The 24,478-nt window shown below is 47.2% G+C and overlaps 1 protein-coding gene across 11 annotated transcripts in view; it reads right to left on the bottom strand.

The window, feature by feature from the left end:
* The window catches only part of LOC134927784 (poly(rC)-binding protein 3-like), a 2,026,162-nt gene that overhangs the window by 344,940 nt on the left and 1,656,744 nt on the right, over positions 1-24,478 (bottom strand). The gene's annotated exons all lie outside the window — the stretch shown is intronic.

Raw genomic sequence — 24,478 nt, 5'->3', positions numbered from 1 at the left:
GCTTTCTTATTGTCTGTGAAGTAAGCCTCCTCAACCTGCTCAGGTAGTGTGTCAGTAATGTTTAACACATCTCTAATGGTGGTCCCAATCATGAGCTGCACCCCCTTAGCCAGGGATGCTGCCCCCCTTAGCACATCCCCATCACCGTCTGCCCTGTCAGAGTCAGTATCCATGTCATTTTACATAATCTGGGCAAGTGAACGTTTCTTTGGAAATAAGCTAGGGGATTGAGAAGGAATATGAACAGAACCTGACCAAACAGCCATAGAATTCTTTAAAACCTGAGTTTCCGTCTCAGTATGAGCTACCCTAGTAGAGATCTGAGAGATCATTCCCTTAATAGAAGTCAGCCATCCTGGCTCTTTAATAGAAATCTGAGACAATGGATTCCTCTGGGGAAGAAATATCCTCTGCAGCATAAGACACAGAGTCCCTGGACATGGCTATGTGAGAGAGCATACACCCACACACACACAGGAAATGTCAGACACAGTTTTCCCCCCAAGAACTTTCAGAGAAACACAGAGATTGGAGCCAGCCCACACACAGCGCTTAATTAGGTAGATATAACAAAACACCTGGCACTGACTGTGTACGCTTAATAGACTACACAGAAATTTACAGCCTCTCCCTCCCTTCTACAACCCCTTGGTACCGCACAGGATAGCTGAAGTCATGTGGAGGGACAGCACTCCCTGTCAACGTCTCTGGATCGGTCTTTGCAGGGAGAAAATGTCGCTGAACGCTGCTGGGTCAGCTCTGAGGAGAAGCTCCGCCCCCTGGAAATGGCACCTCTACCAGCACTTTCAAAAGATTATACTGGCCTGAGGATTTTGCTAACAGCGTCACTGAGGTCACTGGTAGCCTTGAGTGACCAGTATAGGGTATCTGCGCTGGCTCAGAGCGCCACCTCACCGCGCCGCACTGTGTACCGCTGAGCACTCCTGAGTGCAGTTAGTACTGCACTCCTACCCTGTTGCCGCCATTCACACTGGTTCCCCGCTTGTCAGGGGCGCCGGTGACTCACTCGCCACTGGAATCTTCTGGCTCTGTTAGGGGGTGGCGGCATGCTGCGGGAGTGAGCGGTTGCCTTGGGCGGCTAACGATCATTACCCTCAGGAGCTCAGTGTCCTGTCAGCGGAGATACTGGCCATTAGCCTCTCAGGGTTGGACACTACTCCTCCCCTAAGTCCCACGAAGCAGGGAGGCTGTCGCCAGCAGCTTCCCTGTGCCTAAACTCTAATGAAAAAAATAAAACTAGAAAAACTCCTATGGAGCTCCCCTAGCTCTGAGTCAGGAAGGAGGGGCATAGAGAGAGGAGCCAGCCCACACTATTAAACTCTTAAAGTGACAGTGGCTCCTAGTGGACCCGTCTATACCCCATGGTACTAATGTGGACCCCAGCATCCTCTAGGATGTAAGAGAAAATGGCCCTGGATTGGCCACCCTACTCCCAGCACACACTGATATATGGTATTATTAGTAGAGATGAGCGGGTTCGGTTCCTCGGAATCCGAACCCCCCCGAACTTCACGCTTTTTACACGGGTCCGAGGCAGACTCGGATCTTCCCGCCTTGCTCGGCTAACCCGAGCGCGCCCGAACGTCATCATCCCGCTGTCGGATTCTCGCGAGGCTCGAATTCTATCGCGAGACTCGGATTCTATATAAGGAGCCGCGCGTCGCCGCCATTTTCACACGTGCATTGAGATTGATAGGGAGAGGACGTGGCTGGCGTCCTCTCCGTTTAGATAGAGAGTGAGACACTTGATTTACTGGAGCATTAGGAGTACTCAGAGAGTGCAGAGTTTTGCTGATAGTTATACTAGTGGTGACCACCAGTTTTATTTATTATTTAATATAATCCGTTCTCTGCCTGAAAAAAAACGATACACAGTCACATACCATATCTGTGCTCAGCCTCAGTGTGCTGCATGATAATATCATCTATGTATATCTGACTGTGCTGAGTAGTGCTCACTGCTCACACAGCTTAATTGTGGGGGAGACTGGGGAGCAGTTATAGCAGGAGTACATATTTAACAGTGCACACTTTTGCTGCCAGAGTGCCAGTGTGACTGACCAGCAGTGACCACCAGTATATTGTCTGCCTGAAAAAGTTAAACACTCGTGTGGTGTTTTTTTTTTTTATTCTATAAACGCATTCTGCTGACAGTGTCCAGCAGGTCCGTCATTCATTATATTTCTATCTTCTTCATACTACTAGTTTAGGAGTCTGCAGTGCTGACAGTGTCCAGCAGGTCCGTCATTATACAATATATACCTGTCCTGCAGTAGTGATATATATATATTTTTTATATCATTATCATCCAGTCTATACTAGCAGACGCAGTACGGTAGTCCACGGCTGTAGCTACCTCTGTGTCGGCAGTCGCTCGTCCATAATTGTATACCTACCTGTGGTGGGTTTTTTTTTTCTATCTTCTTCATACTAGTAGTTTAGGAGTCTGCAGTGCTGACAGTGTCCAGCAGGTCCGTCATTATACAATATATACCTGTCCTGCAGTAGTGATATATATATATATTTTATATCATTATCATCCAGTCTATACTAGCAGACGCAGTACGGTAGTCCACGGCTGTAGCTACCTCTGTGTCGGCAGTCGCTCGTCCATAATTGTATACCTACCTGTGGTGGGTTTTTTTTTTCTATCTTCTTCATACTAGTAGTTTAGGAGTCTGCAGTGCTGACAGTGTCCAGCAGGTCCGTCATTATACAATATATACCTGTCCTGCAGTAGTGATATATATATATATTTTATATCATTATCATCCAGTCTATACTAGCAGACGCAGTACGGTAGTCCACGGCTGTAGCTACCTCTGTGTCGGCAGTCGCTCGTCCATAATTGTATACCTACCTGTGGTTTTTTTTTTTCTATCTTCTTCATACTAGTAGTTTAGGAGTCTGCAGTGCTGACAGTGTCCAGCAGGTCCGTCATTATACAATATATACCTGTCCTGCAGTAGTGATATATATATATTTTTTATATCATTATCATCCAGTCTATACTAGCAGACGCAGTACGGTAGTCCACGGCTGTAGCTACCTCTATGTCGGCAGTCGCTCGTCCATAATTGTATACCTACCTGTGGTGGTTTTTTTTTTCTATCTTCTTCATACTAGTAGTTTAGGAGTCTGCAGTGCTGACAGTGTCCAGCAGGTCCGTCATTATACAATATATACCTGTCCTGCAGTAGTGATATATATATATTTTTTATATCATTATCATCCAGTCTATACTAGCAGACGCAGTACGGTAGTCCACGGCTGTAGCTACCTCTGTGTCGGCAGTCGCTCGTCATCCATAAGTATACTAGTATCCATCCATCTCCATTGTTTACCTGAGGTGCCTTTTAGTTGTGCCTATTAAAATATGGAGAACAAAAATGTTGAGGTTCCAAAAATAGGGAAAGATCAAGATCCACTTCCACCTCGTGCTGAAGCTGCTGCCACTAGCCATGGCCGAGACGATGAAATGCCATCAACATCGTCTGCCAAGGCCGATGCCCAATGTCATAGTACAGAGCATGTAAAATCCAAAACACAAAATATCAGTAAAAAAAGGACTCAAAAATCTAAAATAAAATCGTCGGAGGAGAAGCGTAAACTTGCCAATATGCCATTTACCACACGGAGTGGCAAGGAACGGCTGAGGCCCTGGCCTATGTTCATGGCTAGTGGTTCAGCTTCACATGAGGATGGAAGCACTCAGCCTCTCGCTAGAAAAATGAAAAGACTTAAGCTGGCAAAAGCACAGCAAAGAACTGTGCGTTCTTCGAAATCACAAATCCACAAGGAGAGTCCAATTGTGTCGGTTGCGATGCCTGACCTTCCCAACACTGGACGTGAAGAGCATGCGCCTTCCACCATTTGCACGCCCCCTGCAAGTGCTGGAAGGAGCGCCCGCAGTCCAGTTCCTGATAGTCAGATTGAAGATGTCAGTGTTGAAGTACACCAGGATGAGGAGGATATGGGTGTTGCTGGCGCTGGGGAGGAAATTGACCAGGAGGATTCTGATGGTGAGGTGGTTTGTTTAAGTCAGGCACCCGGGGAGACACCTGTTGTCCGTGGGAGGAATATGGCCATTGACATGCCTGGTGAAAATACCAAAAAAATCAGCTCTTCAGTGTGGAAGTATTTCAACAGAAATGCGGACAACATTTGTCAAGCCGTGTGTTGCCTTTGTCAAGCTGTAATAAGTAGGGGTAAGGACGTTAACCACCTCGGAACATCCTCCCTTATACGTCACCTGCAGCGCATTCATCATAAGTCAGTGACAAGTTCAAAAACTTTGGGCGACAGCGGAAGCAGTCCACTGACCAGTAAATCCCTTCCTCTTGTAACCAAGCTCACGCAAACCACCCCACCAACTCCCTCAGTGTCAATTTCCTCCTTCCCCAGGAATGCCAATAGACCTGCAGGCCATGTCACTGGCAATTCTGACGAGTCCTCTCCTGCCTGGGATTCCTCCGATGCATCCTTGCGTGTAACGCCTACTGCTGCTGGCGCTGCTGTTGTTGCTGCTGGGAGTCGATGGTCATCCCAGAGGGGAAGTCGTAAGACCACTTTTACTACTTCCACCAAGCAATTGACTGTCCAACAGTCCTTTGCGAGGAAGATGAAATATCACAGCAGTCATCCTGCTGCAAAGCGGATAACTGAGGCCTTGGCATCCTGGGCGGTGAGAAACGTGGTTCCGGTATCCATCATTACTGCAGAGCCAACTAGAGACTTGTTGGAGGTACTGTGTCCCCGGTACCAAATACCATCTAGGTTCCATTTCTCTAGGCAGGCGATACCGAAAATGTATACAGACCTCAGAAAAAGACTCACCAGTGTCCTAAAAAATGCAGTTGTACCCAATGTCCACTTAACCACGGACATGTGGACAAGTGGAGCAGGGCAGACTCAGGACTATATGACTGTGACAGCCCACTGGGTAGATGTATGGACTCCCGCCGCAAGAACAGCAGCAGCGGCACCAGTAGCAGCATCTCGCAAACGCCAACTCTTTCCTAGGCAGGCTACGCTTTGTATCACCGCTTTCCAGAATACGCACACAGCTAAAAACCTCTTACGGCAACTGAGGAATATCATCGCAGAATGGCTTACCCCAATTGGACTCTCCTGTGGATTTGTGGCATCGGACAACGCCAGCAATATTGTGTGTGCATTAAATATGGGCAAATTCCAGCACGTCCCATGTTTTGTACATACCTTGAATTTGGTGGTGCAGAATTATTTAAAAAACGAGAGGGGCGTGCAAGAGATGCTGTCGGTGGCCAGAAGAATTGCGGGACACGTTCGGCGTACAGGCACCACGTACAGAAGACTGGAGCAACACCAAAAACGCCTGAACCTGCCCTGCCATCATCTGAAGCAAGAAGTGGTAACGAGGTGGAATTCAACCCTCTATATGCTTCAGAGGTTGAAGGAGCAGCAAAAGGCCATTCAAGCCTATACAACTGAGCACGATATAGGAGGTGGAATGCACCTGTCTCAAGCGCAGTGGAAAATGATTTCAACGTTGTGCAAGGTTCTGCAACCTTTTGAACTTGCCACACGTGAAGTCAGTTCAGACACTGCCAGCCTGAGTCAGGTCATTCCCCTCATCAGGCTTTTGCAGAAGAAGCTGGAGACATTGAAGGAGGAGCTAACACAGAGCGATTCCGCTAGGCATGTGGGACTTGTGGATGGAGCCCTTAATTCGCTTAACAAGGATTCACGGGTGGTCAATCTGTTGAAATCAGAGCACTACATTTTGGCCACCGTGCTCGATCCTAGATTTAAAACCTACCTTGGATCTCTCTTTCCGGCAGACACAAGTCTGCAGGGGTTCAAAGAACTGCTGGTGAGAAAATTGTCAAGTCAAGCGGAACGCGACCTGTCAACATCTCCTCCTTCACATTCTCCCACAACTGGGGGTGCGAGGAAAAGGCTCAGAATTCCGAGCCCACCCGCTGGCGGTGATGCAGGGCAGTCTGGAGCGACTGCTGATGCTGACATCTGGTCCGGACTGAAGGACCTGCCAACGATTACGGACATGTCGTCTACTGTCACTGCATATGATTCTCTCCCCATTGAAAGAATGGTGGAGGATTATATGAGTGACCGCATCCAAGTAGGCACGTCAGACAGTCCGTACGTATACTGGCAGGAAAAAGAGGCAATTTGGAGGCCCTTGCACAAACTGGCTTTATTCTACCTAAGTTGCCCTCCCACTAGTGTGTACTCCGAAAGAGTGTTTAGTGCCGCCGCTCACCTTGTCAGCAATCGGCGTACGAGGTTACTTCCCGAAAATGTGGAGAAGATGATGTTCATTAAAATGAATTATAATCAATTCCTCCATGGAGACATTCACCAGCAGCAATTGCCTCCACAAAATACACAGGGAGCTGTGATGGTGGATTCCAGTGGGGACGAATTGATAATCTGTGAGGAGGGGGATGTACACGGTGATGAATCGGAGGATGATGATGAGGTGGACATCTTGCCTCTGTAGAGCCAGTTTGTGCAAGGAGAGATTAATTGCTTCTTTTTTGGTGGGGGTCCAAACCAACCCGTCATTTCAGTCACAGTCGTGTGGCAGACCCTGTCACTGAAATGATGGGTTGGTTAAAGTGTGCATGTCCTGTTTATACAACATAAGGGTGGGTGGGAGGGCCCAAGGACAATTCCATCTTGCACCTCTTTTTTCTTTCATTTTTCTTTGCGTCATGTGCGGTTTGGGGAGTGTTTTTTGGAAGGGCCAGCCTGCGTGACACTGCAGTGCCACTCCTAGATGGGCCAGGTGTTTGTGTCGGCCACTAGGGTCGCTGAGCTTACTCACACAGCTACCTCATTGCGCCTCTTTTTTTCTTTGCGTCATGTGCTGTTTGGGGAGTGTTTTTTGGAAGGGCCATCCTGCCTGACACTGCAGTGCCACTCCTAGATGGGCCAGGTGTTTGTGTCGGCCACTAGGGTCGCTGAGCTTAGTCACACAGCTACCTCATTGCGCCTCTTTTTTTTCTTCTTTGCGTCATGTGCTGTTTGGGGAGTATTTTTTGGAAGGGCCATCCTGCCTGACACTGCAGTGCCACTCCTAGATGGGCCTGGTGTTTGTGTCGGCCACTTGGGTCGCTGAGCTTAGTCACACAGCTACCTCATTGCGCCTCTTTTTTTCTTCGTGTCATGTGCTGTTTGGGGAGTGTTTTTTGGAAGGGCCATCCTGCCTGACACTGCAGTGCCACTCCTAGATGGGCCAGGTGTTTGTGTCGGTCACTAGGGTCGCTGAGCTTAGTCACACAGCTACCTCATCGTGCCTCTTTTTTTTCTTCTTTGCGTCATGTGCTGTTTGGGGAGTATTTTTTGGAAGGGCCATCCTGCCTGACACTGCAGTGCCACTCCTAGATGGGCCAGGTGTTTGTGTCGGCCACTTGGGTCGCTGAGCTTAGTCACACAGCTACCTCATTGCGCCTCTTTTTTTCTTTGCGTCATGTGCTGTTTGGGGAGTGTTTTTTGGAAGGGCCATCCTGCGTGACACTGCAGTGCCACTCCTAGATGGGCCAGGTGTTTGTGTCGGCCACTAGGGTCGCTGAGCTTACTCACACAGCTACCTCATTGCGTCTCTTTTTTTCTTTGCGTCATGTGCTGTTTGGGGAGTGTTTTTTGGAAGGGCCATCCTGCCTGACACTGCAGTGCCACTCCTAGATGGGCCAGGTGTTTGTGTCGGCCACTTGGGTCGCTGAGCTTAGTCACACAGCTACCTCATTGCGCCTCTTTTTTTCTTTGCGTCATGTGCTGTTTGGGGAGTGTTTTTTGGAAGGGCCATCCTGCGTGACACTGCAGTGCCACTCCTAGATGGGCCAGGTGTTTGTGTCGGCCACTTGGGTCGCTGAGCTTAGTCACACAGCTACCTCATTGCGCCTCTTTTTTTCTTTGCGTCATGTGCTGTTTGGGGAGTGTTTTTTGGAAGGGCCATCCTGCGTGACACTGCAGTGCCACTCCTAGATGGGCCAGGTGTTTGTGTCGGCCACTTGGGTCGCTGAGCTTAGTCATCCAGCGACCTCGGTGCAAATTTTAGGACTAAAAATAATATTGTGAGGTGTTCAGTGTTCAGAATAGACTGAAAATGAGTGGAAATTATGGTTATTGAGGTTAATAATACTTTGGGATCAAAATGACCCCCAAATTCTATGATTTAAGCTGTTTTTTAGTTTTTTTTTAAAAAAACACCCGAATCCAAAACACACCCGAATCCGACAAAAAAAAATTCGGTGAGGTTTGGCCAAAACGCGTTCGAACCCAAAACCCGAAAAATTTCCGGTGCACATCTCTAATTATTAGTATATAGGGGAGAGGGGATAGCACAGTGATATATGAGTGGGAATGTCACAGCTCCCGAACTCTTTCTTCTTCTTGCGGCTCACACAAGACTTAGACCTTGATTATTCGGCCCAGTTTTGATTTTGAGTCTGGAATGCCTGGTCTAGTGTGTACGCGACTTTTAACATAATGTTTGCCTTACTGTTTACAGTAATCATGCATGTTATCTCTCTACTGATTGTTATACAATGTCACACTTCTTAAGAGCCTAACAATCGTTTCACTCGAAAGTCCAGTGATGTGCTGTGAGGTTAAATGGTCGGGGAGGCACTCACTAGTATCCAAGCCAGATTTAGGATGAGTACACACTAGGTTATATGACATATCGTCCAGTGTGTATGTCCATTTGTGTCCTCCCGTGGATCGACATTGTCCCATCTGTTTTTCATCACATCAGCTGGGACGACCCAGGTGACGATGGCATACAGATGAATTCAGCCATGAATAATATATTGTGCGCTATATTGTTCAATGCACCACCAATGTATCTTTACAGCTCATTGTAATCCTGTTGGCAGTTATCTGGGTTGTCCTTGACAGGTGAAGATCTGCCTCCTCTGCTTACCCAGACTGCATGTCACTGTAATGCTCCATAATATTGTTTGTACTATTAGACAACTTGTTTCAGAACTTTAGCATCATGTAGGTTTTTGTCCCCTTATTTGCTCTTGAGACTTACCTCAGGTGTTTCTTACAAAGTATGTTCTTTTGCTCTACGGTTGGGGTATGTTAGTTACCGTTCTCTTCTCCTTAGAAAGGACAAATATTTTTTTAAACCTGCAAAATCACGTACAGTAGTTCTAGTTTCTCCACAGTCCACTAGAACAACTACATCCCACAACACCCATCTTCTCAGAAATCTACCACAACTAACCATTCTTCTATGCCTCAACTGTCCCGAGCAGGGTTGTAATAACAGGTGTGCCAGCGGTGCCTGGCACACAGCACATTCGCCCTGTGGGCGCAACTGCCGGTATCCCTGTTGTGCTGCCACCACAGCACCATCAACGGTACTGAAGTCTGCAGCATTGTAATGAGTCAGCATTGTAATGCACCGGGTGGTGATGCTGGCACTGTCTCTCCCTCTACCCTTTTTTTCTGTATGACTGGCACCTCATCTGACTACGATCGGTCTCCACATTCAGGAGAGAATGGTGACTTCAGCCAACCTCTGTTACCTCTCATACAGCTGACAGGAGCGAGTCTCATCCACTTGGCATTAACATCTATAAGTGCCCTCTGTTTGTCCTGCCTTGTGTTTACAGCTATGACTGCAGGATACCAGATGTACTTTAGATGTGCCCAGCTCTTATGTGTATAAGGAGGGTAGCATCCCAAGCTCTCCTGCCACACACTTAATATTCACAGCTCTAGATGAGTGGTAGCAGGCAAGGAGTGGTAGTGCTATATTACCTCCCAGGCACATATATTTTGCAGTGGTTTCAGTCTCCTCACTCTCTCACTCATGTTTACGCCTTACACTGGCTTAAAGCTCAGCACTGGTTACAGCCCTGAGGCCCATCCTCCACCAATGTTACAGACAGCTCTTTGCAGCGGGGAAGAACTTTCAGGAACTGTGCTCACACTCAGGGAACCGCAGACTGACTGACGGTCAGTGCTGAAAGCCCCCATTATATTTCTGTTATGCACACCAGTGCCTGCAGGAAAGTACTGGTGTCAGAACTGTTATGCACTCCAGTGTCTGCAGGAATGTACTGGTGTTTGAACTGTTATGCAAAACAAATGGACTCACAGACAAACTGGGGAATATGACATAACGTACACAGAAGGTAATAGGGTAACAAAATACACACAAAGTGAACAGAGAAGCCCAGAGGCTAAGGAACTGGGTATCTCCCTTGTATTAGAACTGCACAGATGGAAAAAGCAAGATGTTGTGTTTTAATACGTAGAGAACCCGAAATGCTGTTGCTAAGGGCAACAGCAAAACCCTAAAGGGTTACCAACGGGTGTGGCAGTAAACTCCTTGGTCAGAGATGGAATGATAGACACAAGGAGAGTCTCCACAATCCTATTTCTCACTTGCAGTGCACAGGTTTTAGCTTACTGCCACTAAACTGACCCCTGACACCTAGCACAGTGAGACAGGATTAGACAGGCAAGTCTTAGAATACAGCCGCAAACTTGCTAAGTTCACAGAGTAGTAACAGAACCCCAGCAAGCTAAACGACTGACTCCAGTCTTACTGCTAGGTCTGGATTGGCAGAGTGTAATACCAAATCCCCAGGCCTATTTGCAGTAAGCAACAAACAAATACAAAGCTACACAGTACTGGCTAACTTTCATGAACTGACTAACCAACAAAGATTCAGCAGCATCTGCTTACCCTGAAAAGAGGCCTTATAAAGCAGGTGCTGTCCACGCCCCACTCAGACCTCACAGACTGTGAGCACAAAAACCAGCACCGGATCCCCTGCCGTGCACAGAGCCTATAACCACTGCACAGCAAAAGACCCGAACCGGAGTATCAGCTGCGCTCAGGTTACTCCACTAGCACTTGTCTCCCGGTTGCCATGACGACGTGGCAGACAGGGCAGGAGACCCTAACAGTACCCCCCCTCTGACGAGGGGTCAAAGAACCCCTACCACCGGGTTTATCGGGGAACTGCGAGAAGAAAGAGCGTATCAGTCTGGGGGCATGAAGATCACAACTGCGCACCCACGACCGCTCCTCTGGGCCATACCCCTTCCAGTGCACCAAAAATGACAGCCGACCCCGAACCACCTTGGAGTCAAGAATCCTTTCAACAACAAACTCCCTCTGGCCACGTATCAGAAGAGGGGAAGGTCTTCCACTGGAAGAAGGATTACTAATCGCCCGTTTTAAAAGGGAACAATGAAATGTTTTATTGATACCCAAAGAACGGGGCAGATCTAACTGAAATGCCACCGGATTGATAACCCTGGTGATCTTATAAGGGCCGATGAACCGGGGCCCTAACTTATGAGATGGCTGTCTCAACTTCAAATTCTTGGTAGACAACCAGACGAAGTCTCCTAATTTGAAGCTGCAGGGTCTTTTCCGCTTATCAAAAACCCTTTTGGTCACTAATGACACAGACACAAGGGCCTTCTTCACTTTCCGCCAAATACCTCTAAGGATCGAAACCACAGAGGAACCACCAGGCGTGGAGTCCAGGGGGTCAAAAGAATTGGCCTTAGGATGATGCCCATACACACAAAGGAAGGGAGAGATCCCTGTAGCAGAGTGAGCCGCGTTGTTATAGGCAAACTCCGCCATGGACAGATGAGCAACCCAGTCAGTCTGACACTTGGAGACATAACACCTGAGGAACTGCTCCAAGGACTGGTTCACCCTTTCAGTCTGCCCATTAGACTGCGGATGGTAGCCTGATGACAAGCTGACAGAAATCTGGAGATCGGAACAAAATGCCCTCCAGAATTTGGCCACAAACTGGGATCCGCGGTCAGAGACCACATCAAGTGGCAACCCGTGGAGACGCACAACATGCAGCATAAATAATTCAGACAGGCGTCTGGCTGATGGCAGCCCAACCAGTGGAACGAAGTGCGCCATCTTCGAAAACCTGTCAACGACAACCCAGATGGCTGTCATCCCCGAGGATTTGGGCAAGTCCACCACAAAATCCATTGAAATGTGGGTCCATGGCTTAGATGGGATAGAGAGTGGATGTAATGGGCCAACAGGAACCCCTCTAGGAGTCTTATTTCGGGCACAGATGTCACATGCCCGAACCCACTGATCCACATCCTTAGCCACCGAGGGCCACCACACCGCCCTAGATAGCAACTCCCGAGTTCTGGCAATACCCGGGTGACCTGCCGACTTCTTGGCATGGAATTCCAGGAACACTCGCTGTCTTAACCTAGGAGGCACAAACAAAAGACCTACCGGAAGGTCTGGAGGAGCCTGCTCCTGTGCTCTAAGGACTAATGATAAGAGGTCCTGGGTAATGCCCACTTTAATACATGATGGGGAAACAATGGGCAACGGCTCCTCGGTGGTCTCCTGGATTGGAGCAAAACTCCGCGAGAGCGCATCAGCCTTGATGTTTTTTGACCCAGGGCGATATGTTATCAAAAAATTAAAGCGAGCAAAAAACAAAGCCCATCGTGCCTGCCTGGCATTGAGACGCTTCGCTGACTCTAAATATGCCAGATTCTTATGGTCAGTGAGAATTGAGACCACAAACTTAGCCCCCTCAAGCCAGTGTCTCCACTCCTCGAGTGCATCCTTAATAGCCAACAATTCCCGGTTACCCACGTCATAATTCATCTCGGCAGGCGAAAATTTACGGGAAAAGTAAGCACAGGGATGAAGGCGATTATCAGACACTCCCATCTGAGAAAGCACTGCCCCAATACCCATCTCAGAGGCATCCACCTCCACCACAAAAGGACGCTCTTGATCTGGGTGTCGCAGCACCTTGGCCGAAACAAATGCCCTTTTGAGACGGGCAAAAGCCGCTTTAGCCTCACAAGACCAGTGAGCAACATCCGCCCCTTTCTTAGTGAGTGCCACCAAGGGCGCCACTATAGACAAAAATCCAGCGATAAATCGTCTATAAAAATTCGCAAAGCCCAGGAAACGCTGAAGCGCCTTCAAACTAGTGGGCTGCACCCAATCCAGGACTGCCTGTATCTTGGAACCCTCCATTTGGAAACCTTCTGGGGAGATAATATATCCTAGAAATGCGATTTGCTGAACTTCAAATTCGCACTTCTCCAGCTTCGCCCCAAGCCGGTGGTCTCTGAGTTTCTGGAGGACTAAGCGTACATGCTTCCGATGTTCCTCCAGGGAATGGGAGAAGATTAGGATGTCATCTAAGTATACAACTAAGAATCTATCCAAATATTCCCTGAGCACATCATTCATGAAATCCTGGAAGACTGCCGGGGCATTACAGAGCCCAAAAGGCATCACCAAATATTCATAATGCCCTGAGTGGGTATTAAAGGCAGTCTTCCATTCATCCCCCTCTCTTATTCGGATTAGATTGTATGCACCGCGTAGGTCAATCTTAGAAAAAATGGTGGCAGTACGAAGCTGGTCAAACAAGACCGAAATGAGAGGCAGTGGGTATGAGTTTTTAATCGTGATACGGTTCAATTCCCTGAAGTCGATGCAGGGTCGCAACGAACCGTCCTTTTTACCCACGAAGAAGAACCCCGACCCAACTGGAGACTGTGAAGGTCTGATAAATCCCTTAGCCAAGTTCTCCTGAATGTACTCTGCCATAGCCTGAGTCTCAGGACGTGACAGGGAGTACAACCTGCTCTTGGGAAGCTTAGCATTTGGCAACAAATCAATGGCACAGTCATAGGGGCGATGGGGAGGTAGTACCTCTGCAATTTTTTTGGAGAACACGTCCGCAAAATCTGCATAACACCCTGGCAATCCTGGCAAACTTAGCTGCGAGAGCCTGACTGGAAGGCTCAAGCAACTCCTGAAACAATCAGTACCCCAACTAAGAATCTCCCCAGAGACCCAGTCAAATTGAGGATTGTGGGCCCTTAACCAGGGTAACCCCAACACCAATGGGGCAAAAGTACAGACAGTCACATAAAAGGACAATTTTTCAGAGTGTGTGGCTCCAATAAACAAAGAAATCTGGCTAGTGCAAGAGGTAATTTTACCTTGGGATAATGGTTCCCCGTTTAACCCACAAATCTCAATTTCCGACGCCAAGGGTACTAAGGGAACAGAGTGTTTCAGGGCGAATTGGCGGTCCATAAAAACCCCGTCGGCCCCACTGTCCACAAAGGCCTCAGTCTTGACAGTTTGACCGAGGATCTTCAAGGTCACCGGAATGATAAAAGTCTTCTTGGGAAATTCTGACTTCTGGCCTGACAGGATATTTCCCATCACCCTCAGGCCCTGAAGTTTTCCGGCTTTTCTGGGCATGATACTACCACATGACCTTTATTCCCACAGTACAAACACAACCCCTGCTGTCTCCTCCGCGTCTTCTCACGCGAGGAGAGGCGGGTAGCCCCAATCTGCATAGGCTCCTCAGAAAATTCCTCAGAGTCTGAGGTTCCCTTGGGAAGGAAGGAAATCTCAGTCTCCCTTTCAAGCCTACGCTCTCTCAGCCGTCTATCCACCCGGATGGATAACTGCATGAGCTGATCCAAGCTATCAGGCAAGGGATATTGTACCAGTTGGTCCTTTATCTGGTTAGAAAGACCTCTTCGGTACTGGTGTCTCAGGGCTGGGTCATTCCACTGGGTATCATGGGCCAACCTCCGAAACTCCGTACAGTAAACCTCAACTGGCCTTCGCCCTTGCTTAAGGATCGAAATCTGAGCCTCGGCTGAGGCCGTCTTGTCAGGGTCATCATACAACATGCCCAGTGCCGTAAAAAAAGCATCAACACTTTTAAGCGACGGACAGTCAGGCTGCAACCCATATGCCCAGACCTGTGGGTCTCCTTGTAGCAAGGAAATCACTATGCCCACCCGCTGAATCTCCGACCCAGAAGACTGAGGCCTAAGCCGGAAGTATAGCTTGCAGCTCTCCTTGAAACAAAAGAACTGCGAGCGATCTCCAGAAAAACGATCCGGGAGATTTACTTTCGGCTCCTTAACCCCTGCAGGTGCTGCTGCTGCGGGAGCTCCGCCAGCAGCCTGGGAGGTGTGCATTTTAATGGACAAATCATTAAATTGTCGAGTCAGGACCTGCAGCTGATCGACCACCTGTTGCAACGTATTTTGAGGGGTATGCTCCATATTCCCAAAAAATTTCAACAGGAGTATTAGGCTGCTGAATATGTTATGCACACCAGTGCCTGCAGGAAAGTACTGGTGTCAGAACTGTTATGCACTCCAGTGTCTGCAGGAATGTACTGGTGTTTGAACTGTTATGCAAAACAAATGGACTCACAGACAAACTGGGGAATATGACATAACGTACACAGAAGGTAATAGGGTAACAAAATACACACAAAGTGAACAGAGAAGCCCAGAGGCTAAGGAACTGGGTATCTCCCTTGTATTAGAACTGCACAGATGGAAAAAGCAAGATGTTGTGTTTTAATACGTAGAGAACCCGAAATGCTGTTGCTAAGGGCAACAGCAAAACCCTAAAGGGTTACCAACGGGTGTGGCAGTAAACTCCTTGGTCAGAGATGGAATGATAGACACAAGGAGAGTCTCCACAATCCTATTTCTCACTTGCAGTGCACAGGTTTTAGCTTACTGCCACTAAACTGACCCCTGACACCTAGCACAGTGAGACAGGATTAGACAGGCAAGTCTTAGAATACAGCCGCAAACTTGCTAAGTTCACAGAGTAGTAACAGAACCCCAGCAAGCTAAACGACTGACTCCAGTCTTACTGCTAGGTCTGGATTGGCAGAGTGTAATACCAAATCCCCAGGCCTATTTGCAGTAAGCAACAAACAAATACAAAGCTACACAGTACTGGCTAACTTTCATGAACTGACTAACCAACAAAGATTCAGCAGCATCTGCTTACCCTGAAAAGAGGCCTTATAAAGCAGGTGCTGTCCACGCCCCACTCAGACCTCACAGACTGTGAGCACAAAAACCAGCACCGGATCCCCTGCCGTGCACAGAGCCTATAACCACTGCACAGCAAAAGACCCGAACCGGAGTATCAGCTGCGCTCAGGTTACTCCACTAGCACTTGTCTCCCGGTTGCCATGACGACGTGGCAGCACAGGGCAGGAGACCCTAACAATTTCCCTACACGGACGGGCTCATGCCGATCAGTAGGCTTCCATTGGCTCCCCTCCTACTGCCGCCTCCAATCGGTGCCCTATCTCTCTTCAGCAGCTCATAATCAGCGCAAGGACCCACCTTGCCGCCCTGCAGGACATTTCTCTAGTGGCTCGCAATCAGTGCGAGGACCTGCTTTGCCGCCCTTGCAGATATTACTTCAACAGCGGCGGTCAGCGCAAGGGAACACTTTCAGTAAACATAGCGAGTTTCTATTGACAGCTGCACCTGTCTCGTGCAACACAGCTTTATTAACCATTTGTTTACAGTCAATATCGCCATTACCTCAGCACCTAGACAACCAATATTATCGCTATATCATATCTCCCAACATGACCCTCTCCAGGAGGGACAGAATGCTCTGCTCCTGGACTTCCCCATTAAGTTATGATTGCCATCACCTGGTGTGAAACACCTTTCTTATCCATTAACCTGTTCACTACAGGTGCCGGCAATCATAGATTAAGAGAAAAGTTCAGAAGCAGAGCATTGTGTCCCTCCTGGAGAGGGTCATGTTGGGAGGTATGCTATATATATATATATATATATATATATATATATAAAGTCAATGTGCGGACCGGCACTCCTCCTAATGGGCTCGGGCGCTCTGGTGCCTCCAGAAAACATGGAATGTAAAACGAGCAAAAAAGACTGCGGCACTCAGAGGCTTAATGCAAAATTCTTAGTGTATTAAAAATAACACCTGATATCCGACGTTTCGGGGTTGGCACACCCCTTTGTCAAGGAGAAACAGCATTGCTCCTTGATATATATATATATATATATATATACCATTAAATCACATACTTTTCATATGTAAATATCAACTTATAGTATTTTTACCCTATTTATCCATTTTGCGTATGGCATATATTATATGGATTTTATTTTTTTTAGTAAAATATATTTTTACTTTTATATTTTATGACGCAACTTAATTATACATGGCTACATATCTATACAGGCCTGTAACTAGGTGGCACACAGCGCATATGTCATAATGTGTAAAAGGGGAATTCTACTGTCCGTAATTTGTAAAAGGGGACTCTACCTGTCATAATATATAAAAGGGGGACTCTACCTGCCGTAATATGTAAAAGGGGGACTCTACCTTCCATAATGTGTAAAAGGGGCTCTACCTGCTGTGATGTGTAAAAGGGGCTCTACCTGGTGTAGTGACGCTACTGTGTGGCATAATTGGAATAATGGAGACAGTGCAGTGTACTATGAATTGGTATTATTATGTGGCCATGCCCCTTCCCCATGAAGCCATGCCCCTATATTGAGAATTCATGATGATGAATTGGTTTACCAGATTAAAAGGGTAAGGATGATAGACTAAGGCCTAATATCACTGCATTCCTTGATTTTAGGGCCAAAGAGAAAATATTGTCTGCTTATGGGGCCTCGTCCTCTATAACAGTTGACAGTCAGATATTTTTAGAAATTCAACATGTCTGGGGTTCTGAGGTTTGTAAATAATTAATTGATCAAAATAAGTGATTTGCATTGATTTACCAAACTCAAGATGTCTAAGAACACAATTAATACACATCCTCCACCATCACTTCACTCCAAAGATTAAGTAATAGAGGTTTTTAAGCCTATTTATAACTACCAATTCTGTATTTAGAACTACCTCCTATGTAGTGTGTTTATGAAGTGTCTGCTCCATTCACATAATTGCTGCTGCAGCTATATGGGTCTAGACCCCTTTTAGTGTTTCTGCCCATCGAGAGTATCTATCATGTAGGGATAGTATCATCTGATGGGTTCAAATGAGTTTTTCCACCACATAATTATGTTTTAAAAAATGATCACTGTGCTTATTTGCATAGCACTATTGCTAGTTATTTTTGTGTTAATGTTTTATGGTGCTGTACTGTACTGTATGTCTCCAATTTTGCTGTCTGCTGTCCTTTTATATTCTGGGGGGGGAATTCTTGACCCTTTTGCTGGATATGTTAGAATTCTGCATTTATCTCCCATTCGTGGTTTTAGTTGACCATGATATATCCATACATCATAATAATAATAATAATAATAATACTCCTACAGCCTCTACAGAATTTAACGTACAGTCGTGGAATGTCGATGGCCTCAATGCTACTACTAAACATAAGAAAGAAACACATCTATGTAGACACTGCAGAGGGAGAAAATATACATTTGTAAACATCTATGCCACCAATATTTCTCCTTGTGATTTATTTTCTAATTTAGCCCAACTCTTAGCTCACCACACATTATATATTCTGATCCTAGCTGGCAATTTTAATACAGTTGATGACCCTAGTATTGATAAATCCCCTACAGCTTCATGCTTGTTAGCACCCTCTTGGTATCATATCCATGCTTTTAAGACTCTGAGGTATATGTACTAAGCTTTGGATGGAGATAAAGTGGACAGATATAAATCGTTACCTGTATTGAAGGTGTGTGTGTAGTGGAGACCACCATGTGACAGTGCTGCAAGGGAGGCCGTGTCTTATTGTGAGACTTTATGAAGTGGAAAAAGTCATTACCTGATCGCTCGCTAGCGATTTTTGCAGCGCTGCGATCAGGTCAGTACTGCGCATGCATATCAGGGACATGCAGTCAGGGGAGGCAGGGGAGGCAGTGCCTCCCCTGTCATAATGATTAAAATAATATAAAGAAGACACTTATGACACATATTCTGTGTCATAAGTATCTGCTTTACCCTTTACATTATTTTAATTATTTCTCTCCTGTGAAAAACTGTTTTAAAAGCATTTCAGAGGCACCGCTCTGGGGTGCCTCCTGCTGTCTGTGTGAAAGGGCCGGAAGAGGGGGGTGGGGCCAAGCATCAGGCAGAAAAAGGCCATTGAAAAAATCCCTATAAGCGGCACTGATAGCAGTGCCTCTTTGGCAGGGACGTGCTTTCAGTCCATATGAAAGCACGCACCTGTCTCTGTGATTGGGCAGTAGAGGATTTGGTAAGGGTAAGGGTAGGGGGGAGGAGCGGGCACCAAGGATATGAAATCTCTACACATGACTCTGTATGCGGCCATCCCTGCCCGCTCGTCCAGCAGCCCGTCCTCCAGTCTGGACTCCAGCACATACAGCTGCCCGTCCTCTAGCAGCCCGCCCCCCTGCAACAGGTAAAGAGGGAGCCGCTGGTCAGGGAACTGTATGGAGAAAAAGTTCCCTGTGCTCGGTGCTGCCACAGAGACCCCAGTCCCACTTCCACCATTAGTGGCGCACGCAGGGAACCCCCCCCCTTGTTTTTGAGACGGAGACACAGTCTCAGCAAAAGGCGCGAACACAATCACAATCACGACCACGGAGCTGCCTACTGCAGAACAACAGAGAACTATGCAGTTCTCTGCATTCAGAATGTCTGAGAGGGAGCTGCTGGGTGTGCATACTCAGCCACAGCAGCTCCCTCCATCCTCACCCTGCTGGCTGTCCGCTCCGTGAGTGAGAAGTCCGTGAGTGCCGCCTGTTAACACCAGATATATTACCTTTGTTGAAGGAGGGCACCCGGCAGGTCCCTGCTATTAGGCAGTTCAGAATTTATGTATCTAGGACCCCAGATCAGTACATCTATTTGGCCCAATTGGTATGCTCTTCACCCCAAGCGCTGTCTCTCTAATTAACATTGTATATATTGTTTTATAGCCTCTTATGGCAGTATCTAATTAGGATAAATAACAGCGCTTTAGTTTTATTATATTTATCTGTTTACAAGAGTTTTGGTAATACAAGATTTACGTAGAGATTTCTGTGTACAGCATGAAGGTAGAATTGTGTGTTATTCCATGTCCGCCATTGCACTCTATGTTGTTTGTATAGGTTGCTTATCAACTATGTTCCGACACTGGCAAGCCGCACCTCCTACCCGACAGTCTGTGATTCCCGACGCAGGGTTGCGCCGGTGACGTCTTCGCCTCTCGGGTGGACGCGGCGGCCTGCAATCCACTATTGGTGTTTGGTAAGTTGTACTTTTGTATATATATCTCCTATTTTGTAAAAGCTGGTCGTGTCTTGATAAAAGGGAGGTGTCCCTGAAACGTCGACCAAACCAGCGGCTGTGTCGTCTAAACTATTTCTGAGTGCCACCATTTCTTCCATCCTGTATGCTCTTCTAAGGGGTTGTGCACCGGACCAATTTGTTTTGTCTGTTCATATTGTGAGTGCCGGACTTATTGTGTATCTGTGTGTATGTATATACACATATATATATATATATATATATATATATATATATATATATCTGGTGTAACAGGCGGCACTCACGGACTTCTCACAAACAGAACCGGACTCCCATTTTTATTTCAACGTTTCGGTCTTTAATAAACCTTCGTGACGAAGGTTTATTAAAGACCGAAAAGTTAAAATAAATACGGCAGAGTCCGGTTCTGTTTGTGAGTAGTCCGTGAGTGCCGCCTGTTACACCAGATATATATATATATATATACACACACACACACACACACACATACGGAACCTCCGACTAAATCCTGCGTTTGCCCCTGCATCTCACTCCCCCTTTGACACCGGCACCACTGCCTGTCTCTGGTTTACTATGGCATACTATACCTCCCAACTGTCCTGATTTTAACGGGACAGTACCGTTTTTGTGGGACTGTTCCGCTGTCCCTCCCGCAGGCAGCAGTGTCCCGCGGTGGTGGTGGGGGGGCCAGTTGAGAGGCTCCTGTCACTGAGGCTCCTGTCACTGCTGCTCTGCTTTGCGCTTCTATTCACGAGTGACAGAGGGAGAGGGGTCATGCCAGCAGCTCACAGAGCACTGGGCATGCCCCCTTCAGTGATGGACTAGGGGGTGTGGCTTACGATTGCTGTATCACTGCGATTCCACGCCCCTTTTCGCCACGTGTTCGTCCCTCTTTCAGGATAAAGAAAGTTGGGAGGTATGCTATGGTCACTCTGAGTGCGGTCCATGCAGAGGAGCCGCGCTGCAGTTCTAGGCCCAGGACCTATTCTCATCAGCCTTTCCTTCTCTCTATCACACTCTCACCCTCTGCTACTGCTGTTACCCTCTCCCTGCCATCAACCAATGCTGTCACCCTCTCCCTGCCGTCACGTTCTTCCTGTCACCCTCTCCCTTGTGTCACCCTCTCCCTGTCACCCACAGTTGGCACTGACTGCTGCCACCCTATCCCTATCGCCCTCTTCCTGTCACCAGCTTCCTGTCATCATCCTCTCCTGTCACCAACTGCTGTCATCCACTACTGTCACACTCTCCCTGGCATCACACATTTCCTGTCACCCACAGTTGGCACTGACTGCTGCCACCCTCTACCTGTCACCCTCTTCCTGTCACCAGCTTCCTGGCATCACACTCTTCCTGTCACGCTTTGCTGGCTATTTTGTTGTCCAGGACTTTCATTAACTTAATAGCATCGCTCAAGTGGCAGTATTAAGTTAATGGAAGCTCTGGACAACAAAATTGCACTCATGTCCTCCTCCCACTCCCTCCCCAGTCCTAAACACTAATATTTATTTTTTATTTGATAAAAATTTACAATATATTAGTCGCCTGCTCATCACAAGTTTCGGTAGTGGACTGAGATGCAAATTAGTGGTGGGGGGTTGGGGTAGTTGATGGCGATTTTGTAAGCCATTGACGGAACCTGTGACCATTAGTGGCAGGAGTAGCGGGCATCAGGGGCGGCGGCAGCTGGCATCGGCTCAGGTGCAGAAGTGAGTGGCGGTAGAGGTAATCGACGGAACGCGGTGGACATTATCGCTGCAGTGCCTCACCAGCCACTGACCTCACCGCACGCCATTGATGCGTATGCGCCGCAATGCGCAGACCTGTCGCTCGGGTACAAAGCAGATCATTGCTGTGCGATGGGTTTTACGAAGAATGCATTCGCACAGCCGATCGCAAGGAGATTGACAGGTAGAAGGCGTTTGTGGGTGGCAACTGACTGTTTTCTGGGAGTGGTTGGAAAAACGCAGGCGTGCCCAAGCATTTGCTGGGAGGGTTCCTGACGTCATATTCCGGTCCTGTACTGGCTGAAGTGATCGCAGTGGCTGAATAAATCCTGGGCAACACAGAAACTGCACAAAGTTTATTTGTACTGCTCGGCTGCACATGCGTTCGCACACCTGCACAGCTAAAATACACTCTCCTGTAGGCTCGACTATCTAATCGCAGCGCTGCAAAAAACTGCTAGTGAGCAATCAGGTCTGAATTACCCCCATGGATAGATGTTAATTTTTTGCAAACAGAGCGTGCATGCCATGAGGTTAATAATACTGTAGGAATTTAGGTATCAAGGGTATATCTCCTGTGTCAAACCCATGTACCACTTAAAACTGCTCAAAAACCTCCACACTCCTGCAGAACAGTAATAGCTTTCTTTCAGAGTTTATCTCCAACAGCATTATCAAGGATAGAAATCTAGTCTAGGGAGCCAGTGACCAATCTTTTTTATACCATGGAAAGGTGGGCCCGCAGCTGCAAAATTCAGACTGGGCGTGGTACTGTAATTGCTGCAAGTGCACTAGATCCAATACAGTATCTGCTGTTTTAAGGTGTGTTAAGGTGCATACACACTGGGCGGAACTAACGGTTAGCAGAGCAGCATTTTGCTGCCTGCACTCCGTTTCCCCTCGGCAACTCAGCTGTTCTATTTACAGCAGCCGCCGCGGAGCTTACTGACCTGGTGAGGATACCGAGCAGCAGCATTAGCACAACCTCACTGCTGCTATGCTGATTACAGACAGTGGGGGTCAGGGGAGCATGTGCTGAGCACAGATTGGGGAAGCCAAACACATTCTCCTATGACCCGAGCAGTGGGCGGGGCTACAACAGGCTGCTCTTGTTCTATCCTGTCTGGCTGCTTGTCCAAGTAAGATACTGCAGGAGTGAGAGGTACAGTACCTCAGTCTGGGGTCTATTCATCAAGCAGTGAAAAGGGTGGAGAAGTGGGCCAGTGGAGAAGTTGCCCATGGCAACCAATAAGCATTGAAGAAACATTTATAATTTGCATATATTACAATTGTACGGAGTAGCTGATTGGTTGCCATGGGCAACTTACCCACAGGCTCAATTCTCCACTGTTTTCACTGCTTCATGAATAGACCCCTCTGTCTTTATATAGGTGTGGTCTTGCCTGTTTGTGTGACCCTGCCTGCATGTATATATATGTATATATATATATATGTATTTATGTATGTATGTATGTATGTATGTATGTATGCATGTGTGTGTGACCTTGCCTATATGTATGTATTTATGTGTCTTTTGTGACCCTGCATGTGTGTGAGCCTCTGCCTATATGTATGTATGTATCTATGTATCTGTGTGTGTGTGTGTGTGTGTGTGTTTTGTGTACAGTATACGGTATGTCTATGTGACCTTGCATGTGTGTGTGAAACCCTGCCTATATGTATGCAGGAGAGGTGACAGATCAGGAGATTCCACAGGGACAGGTGGCAGTTTAGGTTTTTGTCCCTGTTACTTAATTGTATAAATGCACAGTGCATCTGGAAAGTATTCACAGCACTTCACTTTTTCCACATTTTATTATGTTACAGCCTTATTCCAAATTTACATAAATTCATGTTTTTCCTCATAATTCTACACACAATAATGACATCGTGAAAAAAAGTTTTTTGAGATTTTTTTGCAAATTTATTAAAAATAAAAAACTAAGAAATCACATGTACATAAGTATTCACAGCCTTTGCCACGAAGCTCAAAATGGAGCTCAGGTGCATGCTGTTTCCACTGATCATCCTTGAGATGTTCTTACAGCTTGATTGGAGTCCACCTGTGGTAAATTCAGTTTATTGGACATGATTTGGAAAGGCACACACCTGTCTATGTAAGGTACCACACTTGACAGTGCATGTCTGAGCACAAACCAAGCATGAAGTCAAAGGAATTGTCTGTAGACATCTGAGACAGGATTGTCTTGAGGCACAAATCTGGGGAAGGGTACAGAAAAATATCTGCTGCTTTGAAGGTCCCAATGAGCACAGTGGCCTCCATCATCCGTAAATGGAAGAAGTTCAGAACCACCAGGGCTCTTCCTAGAGCTGCCCTGCCATCTAAACTGAGCGATCTGGGGAGAAGGGCCCTAGTCAGGGAGGTGACCAAGAACATGGTGGTCACTCTGTCAGAACTACAGCATTCCTCTGTGGAGAGAGGAGAACTTCCAGAAGGACAACCATCTCTGCAGCAATCCACCAATCAGGCCTATATGGTAGAGTGGTCAGACGGAAGACACTCCTTAGTAAAAAGCACATGGCAGCCTGCCTGGAGTTTGCCAAAATGCACCTGAAGGACTCGCAGACCATGAGAAACAAAATTCTCTGTACTGATGAGACAAAGATTGTACTCTTTGGTGTG

This window comes from Pseudophryne corroboree, chromosome 5, assembly GCF_028390025.1.
Source record: "Pseudophryne corroboree isolate aPseCor3 chromosome 5, aPseCor3.hap2, whole genome shotgun sequence".
In the NCBI taxonomy this organism is placed as follows: domain Eukaryota; kingdom Metazoa; phylum Chordata; class Amphibia; order Anura; family Myobatrachidae; genus Pseudophryne; species Pseudophryne corroboree.
The sequence above is the reverse complement of the archived record's forward strand: the minus strand, read 5'-3'. Positions and strand labels throughout refer to the sequence as shown.